Genomic DNA, 15923 nt, shown 5'->3' with positions numbered 1-15923 from the left:
CCGTTTTTTTGGGTGGAGTCGGAAAGAAAAAAAAACAAGTCTTTATTCATATTAAATCTGGTATAATATCAAAACTGCTCAGACAAGTAAAGCGAAATGTTACCTCAGTTAGATACTAAAAATGACTTTATAGTAGTTTGTGAGGACCTTTTGCATTGGAAGATGGAAAAAGCAGAAAGTCCAAACCATTAAAACATACATTTTGACATTAACATAAACTCTTTGAAGCTTATAAAAATAGAGTAAAAGTTTCAGATCATGAAAAACAAATTCAGAGATCTATTTTAAAAGTATTATTGAATCATCTATGTACTGAAATTTGCTGAATCATCTTTGTACGAGTTTGCTTCTAGATTATGGAGAAATTTGGTTTGAAATGCTGCTTTAGAAATAAAAGTAAATTTCAATTATTTTATTAAATTTAATTTATTTTTCGAAGGTGTAGCAAAGCACACCGGGTCAACTAGTTCTCTTATGTAAATTTTGGAACGCAACGTAGGAGGATAGGTATAGGGGTACAAGTAATATTTCATGTTTATTCGAGATCCCTCCCTTCTTCTAGAGGGTTATAGGGTAGCTCATACGTTTTTATGCATAACTTGAGATCTAGTCGCAAAGTTTTCTAAAAAAATGCATTTTTTTTTTATTTTTTCTATCATAAAATCACGAATATCAACAATACTGTTGATTATACGCAAAAATAAAGTTCAAATGATCGATAGAAAATTTATTTATCTTTAATATGCAAAATAGAAATTTCAAATTAATGTTATGCAGCTCGAGATATTTTAATCTAGGTAAAAGTACTTTTTTTCCATATTTTCATATTTGAAGCAAAACTCAAAAACTGTTCTACTGAGAATTTTTAGAATTTCATTCTCGGATTCAGCGCCCGATTTCACATTAGAAATGACCTTCAGTTTACTTAGTGCAAAAATGCTGTAAACTAGTGTTATGTTTTCTTGTATAGTAAATAGTATTTAAATTTGGTTTTGTTTTATAAATGTTTACTAGAAGGTTGCAAGCTTTAGATGAAATTTTATACATGCTTACACCTCCCATAACTTTTTTTGATGTTTTTACTGTTACAAATAGCAATAACATTTTTGTAGCAGTTAAGTCAGTTTTATAGAAATTTGTTTGGGATACCAAAAATTTCCATTCAAAAATCGCCAAAGATGTTCTGAAAGCAATTACGGAACTTTTGTTTGCTTGAAAGATTATTTACACAATTATTTTTATTTTCGTACTATCACAATTTGTGATAGTTGATTCTTTGAATAAAGCGTTCTACAGAAAACGGTTCAACGAAATATTTCACAGAAGGGTGAGTTGGATTGATCATTAATAATTGAAGACATTCTCTACATTTTTCTAAGTAACATATAGCAACCTTACCAACTATTTTTAACGTGAACAAACGTTATGAAGTCAATTTTGAAATCACACCTGAACCAAATTGTCTAGAGTCACAAAGTTTAACATATTATACTAGGAAACCACCATTTTAGAAGTTATTAAGGAGTATGACTAGCATCCAATTCTTAAGTCGAAAACAATTACGAAATAGAATCAATTCGAATTAAAATTTGAAAAATAAAACAGAAAACCTACTCTCTCCATAGTCAGTTAGATTGAATGAAACATCTCATCCCGTTCGCAAATAATGCAGGTATCACATTCATTCTGTGCGATAAAAGTACAGCTATGCAGCTCCCCCACAAAAGGAGTATCGCCCTAAAGCAAGTCAGCTGCCCCGATACGATTCCATGCCACCCAGACTGACTGGCACAATTCTTTGATGACGGAATGGAAACTGGAAGTAGTTCAGGGTCCCATATCCGTATCTCTTCAAAGCAGGATGGAGACTGACTGAGTGACTGGCAAGAAAGTTTGCAACTGCAACTGGTAATGAGGTTAGTCCATCAAAGGAACGGTGCAACATTGTCGCTTTTATTTATTTGGTACGAAGAAAAAGTTTTTTCAATGAAAATTATTGAATTTAAAGAACTTGAATGGAAGAAGTTATCGGAATTCAATAAGCAATTTAACATTTCATTGAAAATTGACACGAAAATTGAAGATGATAGATTATGACGGTCGCCACATTGGGTCACACACCCCTAGGCTTGATGAAGGTGTCGATGTAAACTATGCCAATCCATTGCCTCGTCTCAACATAGCATCTTAACGTTCGTTGGAATCCAATTAAATGGTATGTTTACGATTGGACCACAAAGTCAACAACGGCAGCATGTTTGAGAACCGCTCCACTAGCCCGGAGTCACGATCGAACACGAGAGCTCCAATTATCCACCCACACACATCAATCAAACATTCCATCCATCCGAAGTCAGCCTGGAATCAAAACATATTCCGGCTTGAATCCAGAAGCTGATTCACAAACACATCCCCACACATTCACAGATAACTCCTTATAGGAGGTGGGAGGTTGGCAAAAAGCCACAAAGGCCGCCGCAACACCAGGAAAAGGTCGACGAAGCCCATCGCATAATAATGGAAAAGGTAAACATTGCATGTTTAACAGCAATCATCATTATTTCAAATCTCAATTCGCTCGACCGACCTTTCAGCAGCTTGCTGTTTTCCGTTGGCGATTGATGGTTTTCTGTCTGGGGGAAGTTTTCAGACCCAACGGAATCAGCCTTTAGAAGTGAGAAGATAGGGTAAGCATTCCATTCACACTTCAGTCAATCGAGCTTTGATTGTAACATTTATGGTAAAATTTGATTTTGATGAGATTTATTGAGCTTTCATAGTGAACTTCTGATTGAAAAACATTTTCAAGATTCAAGATTCATGATTCAAGATTCAAGATTCAAGATTCAAGATTCAAGATTCAAGATTCAAGATTCAAGATTCAAGATTCAAGATTCAAGATTCAAGATTCAAGATTCAAGATTCAAGATTCAAGATTCAAGATTCAAGATTCAAGATTCAAGATTCAAGATTCAAGATTCAAGATTCAAGATTCAAGATTCAAGATTCAAGATTCAAGATTCAAGATTCAAGATTCAAGATTCAAGATTCAAGATTCAAGATTCAAGATTCAAGATTCAAGATTCAAGATTCAAGATTCAAGATTCAAGATTCAAGATTCAAGATTCAAGATTCAAGATTCAAGATTCAAGATTCAAGATTCAAGATTCAAGATTCAAGATTCAAGATTCAAGATTCAAGATTCAAGATTCAAGATTCAAGATTCAAGATTCAAGATTCAAGATTCAAGATTCAAGATTCAAGATTCAAGATTCAAGATTCAAGATTCAAGATTCAAGATTCAAGATTCAAGATTCAAGATTCAAGATTCAAGATTCAAGATTCAAGATTCAAGATTCAAGATTCAAGATTCAAGATTCAAGATTCAAGATTCAAGATTCAAGATTCAAGATTCAAGATTCAAGATTCAAGATTCAAGATTCAAGATTCAAGATTCAAGATTCAAGATTCAAGATTCAAGATTCAAGATTCAAGATTCAAGATTCAAGATTCAAGATTCAAGATTCAAGATTCAAGATTCAAGATTCAAGATTCAAGATTCAAGATTCAAGATTCAAGATTCAAGATTCAAGATTCAAGATTCAAGATTCAAGATTCAAGATTCAAGATTCAAGATTCAAGATTCAAGATTCAAGATTCAAGATTCAAGATTCAAGATTCAAGATTCAAGATTCAAGATTCAAGATTCAAGATTCAAGATTCAAGATTCAAGATTCAAGATTCAAGATTCAAGATTCAAGATTCAAGATTCAAGATTCAAGATTCAAGATTCAAGATTCAAGATTCAGGATTCAAGATTCAAGATTCAAGATTCAAGATTCAAGATTCAAGATTCAAGATTCAAGATTCAAGATTCAAGATTCAAGATTCAAGATTCAAGATTCAAGATTCAAGATTCAAGATTCAAGATTCAAGATTCAAGATTCAAGATTCAAGATTCAAGATTCAAGATTCAAGATTCAAGATTCAAGATTCAAGATTCAAGATTCAAGATTCAAGATTCAAGATTCAAGATTCAAGATTCAAGATTCAAGATTCAAGATTCAAGATTCAAGATTCAAGATTCAAGATTCAAGATTCAAGATTCAAGATTCAAGATTCAAGATTCAAGATTCAAGATTCAAGATTCAAGATTCAAGATTCAAGATTCAAGATTCAAGATTCAAGATTCAAGATTCAAGATTCAAGATTCAAGATTCAAGATTCAAGATTCAAGATTCAAGATTCAAGATTCAAGATTCAAGATTCAAGATTCAAGATTCAAGATTCAAGATTCAAGATTCAAGATTCAAGATTCAAGATTCAAGATTCAAGATTCAAGATTCAAGATTCAAGATTCAAGATTCAAGATTCAAGATTCAAGATTCAAGATTCAAGATTCAAGATTCAAGATTCAAGATTCAAGATTCAAGATTCAAGATTCAAGATTCAAGATTCAAGATTCAAGATTCAAGATTCAAGATTCAAGATTCAAGATTCAAGATTTCAAGATTCAAGATTCAAGATTCAAGATTCAAGATTCAAGATTCAAGATTCAAGATTCAAGATTCAAGATTCAGGATTCAAGATTCAGGATTCAAGATTCAGGATTCAAGATTCAAGATTCAAGATTCAAGATTCAAGATTCAAGATTCAAGATTCAAGATTCAAGATTCAAGATTCAAGATTCAAGATTCAAGATTCAAGATTCAAGATTCAAGATTCAAGATTCAAGATTCAAGATTCAAGAATCAAGATTCAAGATTCAAGATTCAAGATTCAAGATTCAAGATTCAAGATTCAAGATTCAAGATTCAAGATTCAAGATTCAAGATTCAAGATTCAAGATTCAAGATTCAAGATTCAAGATTCAAGATTCAAGATTCAAGACTCGAGATTCAAGATTCAAGATTCAAGATTCAAGATTCAAGATTCAAGACTCAAGATTAAGATTCAAGATTCAAGATTCAAGATTCAAGATTCAAGATTCAAGATTCAAGATTCAAGATTCAAGATTCAAGATTCAAGATTCAAGATTCAAGATTCAAGATTCAAGATTCAAGATTCAAGATTCAAGATTCAAGATTCAAGATTCAAGATTCAAGATTCAAGATTCAAGACTCAAGATTCAAGATTCAAGACTCAAGATTCAAGATTCAAGATTCAAGACTCGAGATTCAAGATTCAAGATTCAAGATTCAAGACTCGAGATTCAAGACTCAAGATTCAAGATTCAAGATTCAAGATTCAAGATTTGAGATTCAAGATTTGAGATCTGGCGACCAAAAAACAGGTCAGCACCTTTAAAACTTAGCTATTCAGACATTTCCAGACTATTTTTTTCAAAATCTTCCAGACTTTTTCGAAAAACAGTTGACAACCCTGCCTCCGACCTTGATCATGAAATTTGAATCTATTTTTTGATATTGTGATGAACTATGGAGGTGGGAAATTTGTAACATAATCAGTGCTCAGGCAATGTTTTTTGCATACAAACACCTCTATCATAACTTGAGGGGATGTTGTTTTTTCGTTATTCGACATTGTTTTGTTGTTGGATGAAGTTCAACTTTATCGCTCACCGTTGCGTGAAAGTGTAAAATTACTAACTAGTGACATGTTAGCTTGCAGCTGATTTGTTTTTCCGCCATGCTACAGTAGCTCATTTATAGCTTCATATCATCTCCTCAAAAAAGTAACATTGTACCCATAAGAATTAATGCTTGATTGATTTGGGAAAGCTATGACGTCTACGGATTCGAACATCGATGCAAAATTGACATTTTTTACAAATTCAACACAAAATTTCAATCTTACGGATTCAAAGTTCCAATCTTGAAGGGACGATTGATGACGAAAGGTAAACCTGAGCCGCGTCAAAAGCGTGTAAATATTTTATGTAAAGGTTTGACTGGCAAGCAAAATTGGCGCAAAATTAATTAGTTGAATAGGTTTGGCGCTGCTATCTGCTCATAATGCGCCACCGAGCAGCAACAAAACAAATAAATGATTTATTTATAGGCATGTACACAATAGTCACTGAATCAATTTTTGGATGCTGATGCTCCGACAGTTATGGGGCGCCACTTATTCTATCAATAGTTACTTCGACACCTTGGTTAGAGGTCTTTTTGTCGTCTCTGGAATTTTACCTCCAGTTAGCTGAAGGAATAACTTACTAAATCTGCAATTCTTGATGTCGTCATACCTGAAAGCGAAACAGAAAAGAAATGTATTAGAGTTGGGCTTATGATTCGATAAAAAATTAATAGTTGTATTAATTCAGAAGAGATACTTATATTTGACTAAATAGGTATACGATTTAGCCAAATAAAGATCCAACACCATAAAAATTTAAAACGAAATGCTGAATTTATTCCTTTTCGGATCCTGAATCTATCGCATTTCGTGCTCAGAAGAAACACAGTGCATAACTGAATCAGCATGAGGATAAATTGAAGTCTATATGAGTGGTAACTAACACAGATTAATTCAACTAGCGTTTGAAAGTTTTAGGGTTTTATTATAGCATTTAATATGCAGCTACTTTGAAATTGTTTTATTATGGTCATGACAAATGCTTAGATTCTTGATTCAACCATTTGTTTTCATGTAGTTCTGAAAACGACAATTAACTTTTTACGAAATATACTGTTTAAGTTGTTTGAAAAGAGTTCTGAATGCTCTATTAAAACTACAATAAAACATAAAAAAAAATTGTAGTCCAACGCCATCATAAATCCAAGATGGCGGCTTCCGATTTTCTTTTCAAAGGTTTTAATGTCTGACAATCTCATGAAACATCCACAATATGGAAATAGGGTGAAAGGGCTAAACGAGTAGAATTTGAATTTCGTTGCCCAGCGCCATTTTGAAATCTAAGATAGCTTCATCCGCTCACTTCAAAATGCTGGAAATGGCTGAAAATCGCATGAAACCCCCGGAATATGATTATTACTTGAAAGGGCTCAACGAGTACAAGTCGATTATCGCTATCTGACATCATTTTGAAAACTTTTTTTCAAACCTGTATGTTAGACATAATTGCTTGAAACCCCCATAATGTGGGTAAAAGTCGAAAGGACTCATCTAGATGAAGTCGAATTTCGCTATCTGACGCAATCTCACCCAAATCCCATATTGTGGGGGTATCATGTGATTTTTAATCATGTACAGAATTTTAAAGTTGGAGGAGTAAGCCATGACTTTTGAGTGACGGACGCGTTTTCGTTTTCGTCAAGAAATTTCCGAAAATTAATTCTCAAAATAGGATTTTGAATTGTTTTTATTACAATAAGTTGTGCGACATTAAAACTGTTGTGCGTGAAAGTTAGGAGTTTAGTGAAATGGTGTATGAAAAAATTCAAAAACAAATACATATTATTCAAAGCGACAGAATTGCTGGGGCTAGCGCTACGTCCTCCGGACCATCCCAGGTTTTTCTACCAGCCGAGCGTTGCATTGGAGACGCGATGCCTAGTTTAAACCAAAGATGAGTATCTGTTTTCATTATTTCCATACCGTTTTTTCGTATCATGTCAATCAAAACATAAATTTTCAAACGAAACAGGGCAGTCAAAATCATAATTCATAATATCTTTTAATACAAGCCATGCAATTTTTCAAAGTTATATGAAATATTGAAAAATTATACATAAGATATTGTACGAGACAAATTTCTGAGAAAGTTCTTCATAGCTAAATCTTCTGCTCAAAAAGCTTCTAAATTCTAAAGGTATTTTTGAGCATATCTTTAGGCGTTTCTAATTTAACGATTTTTTTTTTCGTACGGCTAAAGATTTAAGCTACTGTGGATTATGTGAAAAGATCTGATAAATTTTAAAATAAAAATTTTCATCACTTAAAAAGTTTAATTCTGTTGAGCGATAAGTTTCGTTGGTTAACGCGATGCTAAAAATTTGTGCTAGAGATTAAATATATTGGTTCCATGATCCATTGAAGAAAAATAATGGATATATTATTTCTGCAACTTTTGATATTTGTTTAAAAAAATCTTGTTGTTTAATTCCTAGGTATACAAAAGAAAAGATAAATGATATCGTTTAACATCAAATCATAAGCCTCTCGTTACTTTTTGGTGCGTAAAATTCATTATTATAAAGTCAAAATTGGGAGGTAAGTACGAAGAAGTGAGGGAAGTACAGTTGTTTAAAGGTAAGATGTAAAAATAAGAAAAAATTGATAACTTTTTATTAATTTCATATTCAAAATAGCTTAACTCTATTTATGGAGATTAGAGGTGGGTAGGACAGGGCATCAAATGAGCGGAAAACTGATATACAATGGATTGTGGGTTCAAGCCAGCCGGAGTATCTCGGCAAATTTTGAATCATGAATCGGGTACTTAGGTATCTTTTCAGGATTCTCAATTTGTTTCGAACAGTTTGAAGGGAGTGAGATGATTGAAACCGGTCCCAAGCCAGTGGTAACGGACCCCTTGGTTGTGCTGCAAATTTTGTTGATGAGTTAAGCATGAACAATATTTGGATGTGCGATCGAGACTTCCCGTACCGCCTCGGGTCGAAAGACCTATCAGCCACTGGTGGGTCAAACATACATACATACATACATACATACATGTACAGAATTTTAAAGTTTACGGGAGCTGCCATTTTGGATTTCAAACTTTCGAAATTCGACTTTTAAGTCATTTACAACATTTTAAAGCTAAGCAGAAGCCGCCATCTTGGATTTCAAGATGGCGCCTGACAACGAAAATCGACTTCAACTCATGGTATCATTCCACCGGACATTCACAACCAATCTCTTATTTAATTCATTTAAACCATGGGTGGCTAACATTTTCAACAGGCGGGCCAAATTTCAAAAATGAGATTATCTGGTTGACCAAAAAAAACTTAATATTCTGAAGCTTTCAATGAAAACAAATAATAATAATTTTTTGAAAATCCTATAAAATAAAACATTTCCCTAGGTCATATCGTGTAAAGATTGAGCTTGCCAGATTGTCCAATTTTAATACAAAATTTGAAAAAAGTCCGGTCCTGCTCTGTTGCTCAGATTTCATAAAAAAAAGCACGGATTTGGCCTTGATTTGGCCCGGATTTATTCACCTTTTTTGCCCAATCGAACGAAAAAAAACAATTTTTTTAAAATAATTTTGTTATGAGTCCAAACGAGATTTGTTTTAGCAAATTTTATAAAAATAATCATGAAAGGTTTTGTGGAAGCCTGATATACGATTCAAAAACTGCTGATAAGTTTTGATGAAAAAAAATGTTTCAAGTATTTTTTTTCTTGAGTTTTGTTGAGTTATTCCTGGTTTTTGAATTTTGAAATCAAATGCCCGGATTTGGTCTGGTTTTAAGATAAAATTTCCCTTTTTTGTCCGGCCTGGACACACACTGAAAAATTCTGGAAACCTAATTATATATTCATCTTAAAAAATCATTTCTGTTACTTGCATATTTTTACAAATTTTGATCCGTTTGCAAAATAGTAGAAATATTACGCCATGTGAAATGAAATATCTCTCCCATCCAATGTATGTACATCAATTCTTTTAAGGCACTTAAAATCTCCTCGGTGTATTCATCCTTGCAGCTCGGAAAAAATGTTAATTTTGTTATCTTTTGTTATGTGTGATGATCAGTGTCTTCAATTTTCACATTCACAACAGAAAAATCTTTCAAATGAAAGGCCAAAGCTTACTACTGTAAGCTTGCTTACGATGATTTCATTTGAAATTCGTCGGTGTCTCTGATGATGATGACGTTAATGATTTTCAAAGTGCACCTGATAATTTTCAAATGAAAATCAAGATTTTCAATTTCAAACGAAAATGAAATTTTTTATTTTAATGTGATATTTTTTATTCTAGTTTTTTTTTGTGATTATAAACTATTTCAAAAATAAAACAAACCAAAAACTTGAAATTCATTTAATATTTTTATTAATTTTTTATTTTAGTAAGAGGTATCGATTTTTCAAGCAAAAAATAATTCAGAAATTTGAAAAAATATGTTTTTTGTTCATTTTTACAGCTTAAACATTTATAATAATTTGTATTTTTATAATAATAATCTACTCATAAGAAGATTTTCAACAAGGCATGAAAATGAAAGCAATGATTTTCAATCGAATTTTTTTTTTCTTTCATTTGTTATCCGGACCGAACTGAATATTGTGTTTACTGTCTTTCATAGCAACCTGAAACTTGTAAGTTTTCTTTTAGCAGCAAAAAAAGTTATTCGATTGTGAATTTGAAAGTGAATGAAATTTGGAGACCATGGTGATGATATTATAAAAATTTCATAGGCAGTATGCCAAACATTGATAAAATTGAGTCATTTTACCCCAAAATTAGTGTTGGGATGGGATTACCTTGCCTGGTATCTGGTGGATTGCTTGACTGTATGGGTGCATTCTTAATTGGGTCCTGTGCCTTGGAATTGGTGCCTGGAGATTGGTTCCTCGATGTTGGTTGGGTTGAGCCTATCTCAACTGTTTATTTCCCAATTTTGGAACGCTCCGGACAAAACAAATTAACGCGACGACTTATAAAAAATACGACACTAATAATTACACATTTTATTCAAAACAACGACAGTAGTTTTTCGATTTTATCACGCTGAATTCACCGTAATAATGGCAAAAATGTGAATTTGACGATACTTAAAATAAAAATGGAAAAATGGCAAATGATTTCTTAATGATTTCCAGAAACAACGTGATAAAGTCGAAACACTAACCGTGATCAAATCAAGCATAAATTGAGCGAGTATTGAAAAATCGAACAGTGATAAAATCGAAAAACTACTGTACATAATATATTTAAACTTAAACAGGAATGATTTTTGACGAGTGATTAGGGCAAGTAATAGCACACGAATGGTGAAATTATATAATGCAAAATGGTGCTAACGAGTTACTTTCTTCAAAGCCCGAAAAGTACGTTGATGCATTCTTCAAAGTGGGGTAGTTGGGTGGTGGGTGGATGGTAAATTTACTGTCTTTCTCTCTCGTTGTCATCTGTGGCTGTCGGTTGTAGTGGTGGGGTTTCTGTGTGGTGCGGATTTCGTTCATAACGCTCAGCTGATTGGTCGTCAGGGGTAAGTGGATGCATTTCTGGTATAGACAATTAGCAATCCGCATTACCAAAGTCATAAGATTTTCATGATTCAGCCTAAGAAATGCTTTCCCTGTTGTATCGAAATAAAAATCAGAAAATTTATGAACGTTAAAAAATTTTCTTGAATCAAAATTGTTAACTGTAACATTGATAAATCTGGTTAAAAAAAACTGTGAAATTATGAATTTTTCATGAACCCTGCTTATGTAATGATTTAATACGAACTTCACGACAAAATTTAAATAGATTGTGCAAAAAGTTTTCGAAAATGGGCACAGAAAAAATCGTTATAGTTAAGCTCTACGAAACTTTTAAATGGAAGAGATGACAGAAAAATCCATTGCATAGGTTCGAACCAAAACGGGTTTTCTCAGAAAACGGCTCAAATTTTTCTGCGAACCATAGGAAGACTTTTAAATATTTTTTTGTTTTAGTAAATAAATGAAAGCAAATGATGTGATGAATATTCTACAAACATTTCAAATCAATTAAAAATTTTAAATTATTGAAAAACGGCCAAGGTTCAGTGATGAACTTATTCAATTTCAGCTGGTTTAATCTCCTTCAAAAAAAAAGTTAATGCAAGTATGTACATGGATTCGTTATATTGATCCTTTTTCAGTTTTGTTTTTGTCAAAAATTTGCCGTTATAGAAATTACCTAAATTTTATTTTTAATGCGGCCCTCAGAAAAAAAAAATTCTAATTAAAAGTGGCCCGTTGCTTCACCCCTGGTTCAAACCATTTTGGAAATTCTATTTGTTTAAATACTGAAAATATACTACAATTCCACAAGTTTGTTTCGATAATATAGACTGTTACTGACAATTATAAATACACGTTAAAATAGCCGTCATTTCAAAAATCGTGTAGTGTTCAACCGAATTTTGACTGCGTACTGTTGTTTACATCCGAGTGAAGTAAGCGTTGTCATTTTTGTCGTTTTTAGTGAAGAAATCAGAAAATGCGTGGCCTTACACCCGAGCAAACAAAACAGATTGTACACAAATGGGGCACTGTGAATAATATTTCAATACGAAAACTAGCTTAGGAAAAAGGTGTGAGTGTAGGAGCAGTTCAACCGGGTTGAAGAAGTATGAAGAACAGTGTAATTTCGCAGATTCTCCGAGACGCGGTAGGAAACCTGATCCTGGTGACCCTGCAATAGACATGAAAATCAAGGATCAATACGAAAGGCATCCTTCGGCATCAGTATGGAATGTAGCCTAAAACCTAGATACCTCATCGACAAACGTGTTGCGTGCCAAAGAGAGAATTGGACTTCATACCCATCGAAAGCAGAAGCAGCCAAAAAAGAGAACCAAACAGGCTTAATCCGTAAAACCGAGGGCTAGAAAACTCTACGACAAACTTCTGATTAAGAAATCGGATTGTGTTGTCATGGATGACGAAACCTACATAAACTCGACTTTAGAACACTGCCTGGACCACAATTTTATACCTCATCGAAGGGAACATCCTGTTCCTGCATCAGTGAATGCCATTTACAATGAAAATTTTTTTAGGAGGGTTATGTTGTGGAAAGTTGTATGTGAATGCGAAAAATGTCTCGTCCATTAATAACCTTAGATACAATGAAAGGCAAAGTTCACGTGCAAGATATTTACAAAAAGGATGCTACCCTTAATCAAACATCATAACAATCCTATGAACTTTTGGCTTCATCTCGCTTCGTTCCACTACTCTGAGGATGCATTTAAGTGGTATGAAGTCAACAAGAACACCGAAAGGCATGAACCCACCAAAATGTCCAGAGAATTGTCCAATCGAAACTTTTTGGGCTTTGACAAAGGCAAATCTGAGGAAATACACGAAACCTGCAGAGAACAGTGTTAAAAATTTATGAAAGATTGGCCTCAATTTTCATATTATCTAGTCCCTGAAATTTCAACTTACACAGGTGGATTCATTTCTCTACATCATTGTTTATTTTAAATATTTCAGAAAGAAAATTTATTTATAACTTTCGGAACAGTCTATACGTATTGGGGTTTATTCTGCGACTCGAGTGACGTGACTTACGAAATTTTATATCGTTTTGTTGGCTTAAATAACCTGTCTAGCGCTAGCCTCGAAATTTTCGTTTCGATGAGCTGTTATCGGTCTTCAGAGTTCATCGATACACAAATTTCTTTTCTGAAGCATTTTCTGGAGTCAGGACGAAGCAATGAACTTTTGTGAGTCGCGTCACTCGGGTCGTAGAATAAGCCCCGACTAAGTCATACTTCCAAAATCACTGATTCTATACCGGTTTCCACCGGTTTTCCACTGGTAGTGTTCGTAACATAATGGCAGGTGTTGCACTAACACTACGCAATTTTTCGGAAAAACAACGTGTTTGACATCCGGCTGCCCGTTTTTGTACTGGAAATTTTTGAGGTTATTTTCCCTATCTCATATAGACACGCCCAGCTAGTGTGCGTGAGAAATGTTAAAAACAACTCTAGATATATGTTGTCAAATAAATTTTTCACCTTTCTCTATTTTACTTAAGCAAATCTTACTGAAAGTGCGCCACTGTTGAACAGTTGATTTAAACGGCCTTATTTCTTGTCAGCATGTTTCAGAACAATGATTTATGTTGTGCTTTCTGATTACAATGAAAAAAAATACAACATTCTTACTAAGCAAAAATATTTCTCACACCATTCGAAACCCAGTGCCTGATCTTGCAGCTCGCTTAATCAGCGATAAGCATTCGTTCCGTTTCGGTACAATTTTTGTGTACCTTCTACACATTCACCGGACGAATTACCCTGGGTTCTGGTTCCAAGAGGGGGTGACGAATTGCAAACATAACACCTCGGCAAGCAGCGTCATTTTCGATCCGGCACTTCCTGTTCGTCGTCCATGCAACATTTTCTCCGGTCCTACCAAACGCAAACGTTAGTAATCGCTAAAGTAAGTGTGTGTGACTGTGTGTGTTGTTGCGTTTGTTTGCGGAACAATGCAGGAATTATTTCTTGTCGAGTCGACTGAACGCGATTCGAGAACGTCAGCCCTAGATAGAATGGCGCCAAATTTTTCGAACATGGACAGGAAGTGCTGCACGCGGTAGGGTTCTGCTGTTTTGAACCAAAAAAGTATGTTGGGTTCAAGAGCCTTTGCCAAACTTTTGTTGAATGAGAAACGTACAAAATTCCACTTTTAATCTCGAAATCACAAAAATTGATTGAAATTCAAAGTAAAATGTAACGACTACCCTAATATCAGCAACACAATCAGTTGCCGGCGGGGGTATCGCTCTTAGGAAACGACTAAATTTTCAACATGAATCTCACGTACTACACCGGGCGGAGCACATAAATATTTAATCGCTACGGGTTCGGTGTTTTTACCCTTCCGGGCCATAACGCGCCATTTTGCCCTCTCTTACATACTTCCCTTCTGGCTCTTGGCCGGCGGTTTTGCTTCCGAATCCGTGTTGGACCTATACCGTTTCAGGAACCATTTTCCAATAGAGCTGACTGTCCATATAACTTACCGAGAGACCCACACGGTGCCATATTCTGTAGCAAAAGCAACTTGCCAAGCTACAACCCAACAACCTGGGGTAACTTAAACAAGTCATGCCAAATCCCAAACGAGAGAATGCCCATATGAATGGTTCCTATTTACTTTGCCATCACTCGTCTCTCCACCTACTTTTTTTTTCGTTGGTTCCGGAACTTCGGTGTTCAGATAACGAACGGAGGAAAAAATTGTTGCAGCTATCGAAAAGTGCTGCTTAGGTGAAATAAAAATGGTGTTGGTGTTTTACTTGCTGCAGAAGGATTGTGGGAAAAATATATTGGTTAATATCACACGATGACTGTTGGGTATTTTAGGATTTGTGGGTCCGAATGGAATATGGATACAGCTCTTAAAATTTCAGTACCATACTTGAGGAAATCAAGGCCGTGTATGAAATCAATAAATCATGGGTTGCAACGTTACAGATTTAATATTTTTGTTGTGAACTTTTCAAGTTAACTGAAATCGGAAATTCTATTTTAAACTTACTTTAATATTTGGTTGATATTGTAAGATGGAATAAATGGCTATGTATCTACTCTGTCTTTTAAGTTTCGGTTTGATGATATTTATAAATCATGTTCAAATCTACAAAAAAAATATTCTACAAACTCTTAAACTTATTTATTGCGGAAATTGCACCTATTTAGACTCCTGTGCAAATAATTTCCACGCAGAAATATTTTAGCACTGACGCACACATAGACAACCCGTGTCAGTTTTTCAAATCAGCCGTTGCTCGCTTCTGATTTTCGAATCACATTTCCAAACGGCATAATCGTTATTGTTTTGGAGAAAATTATTATGAAATGCGAACCAAGGAGTTTAAGAACGAAAATTGACCGATCAACAAATGAAAAGAAACGAACAGAAAACAGAATGCATTCTGTACATTCGGGTACAAGAATGTAAGTGGAACACGGACAAAGGGTTCGAAATCTGAAATAGCGGGCCCTGAAAAAGTTATAGCCAAGTTGAAAAAACACGAAGTGATTTTCACGCGAGCGGATAAGGGTAATGCTGTAGTGATTTTGGACAGGCAAGACTACGACAACAAGGTTCGGGACATGATTTCGACGGGCCCGTATGAGGAATGCAGTTACAAAAACGGTAAGCCAAAAGACCCTCTCTATAATATGATCGAGGAAGCAAACAGCACAAGGCAGAAAGTGGCTGACTTAATGGGTGAAATAAAACTCGAAAGAAAATTCCTCGTCCCGAACCCAAAAGTAGCCTCAATGTATTGCCTCCCAAAAATTCATAAGAACCCAATCGCA

This window comes from Uranotaenia lowii, chromosome 3 (assembly GCF_029784155.1).
Source record: "Uranotaenia lowii strain MFRU-FL chromosome 3, ASM2978415v1, whole genome shotgun sequence".
Taxonomy (NCBI): domain Eukaryota; kingdom Metazoa; phylum Arthropoda; class Insecta; order Diptera; family Culicidae; genus Uranotaenia; species Uranotaenia lowii.
The sequence above is the reverse complement of the archived record's forward strand: the minus strand, read 5'-3'. Positions refer to the sequence as shown.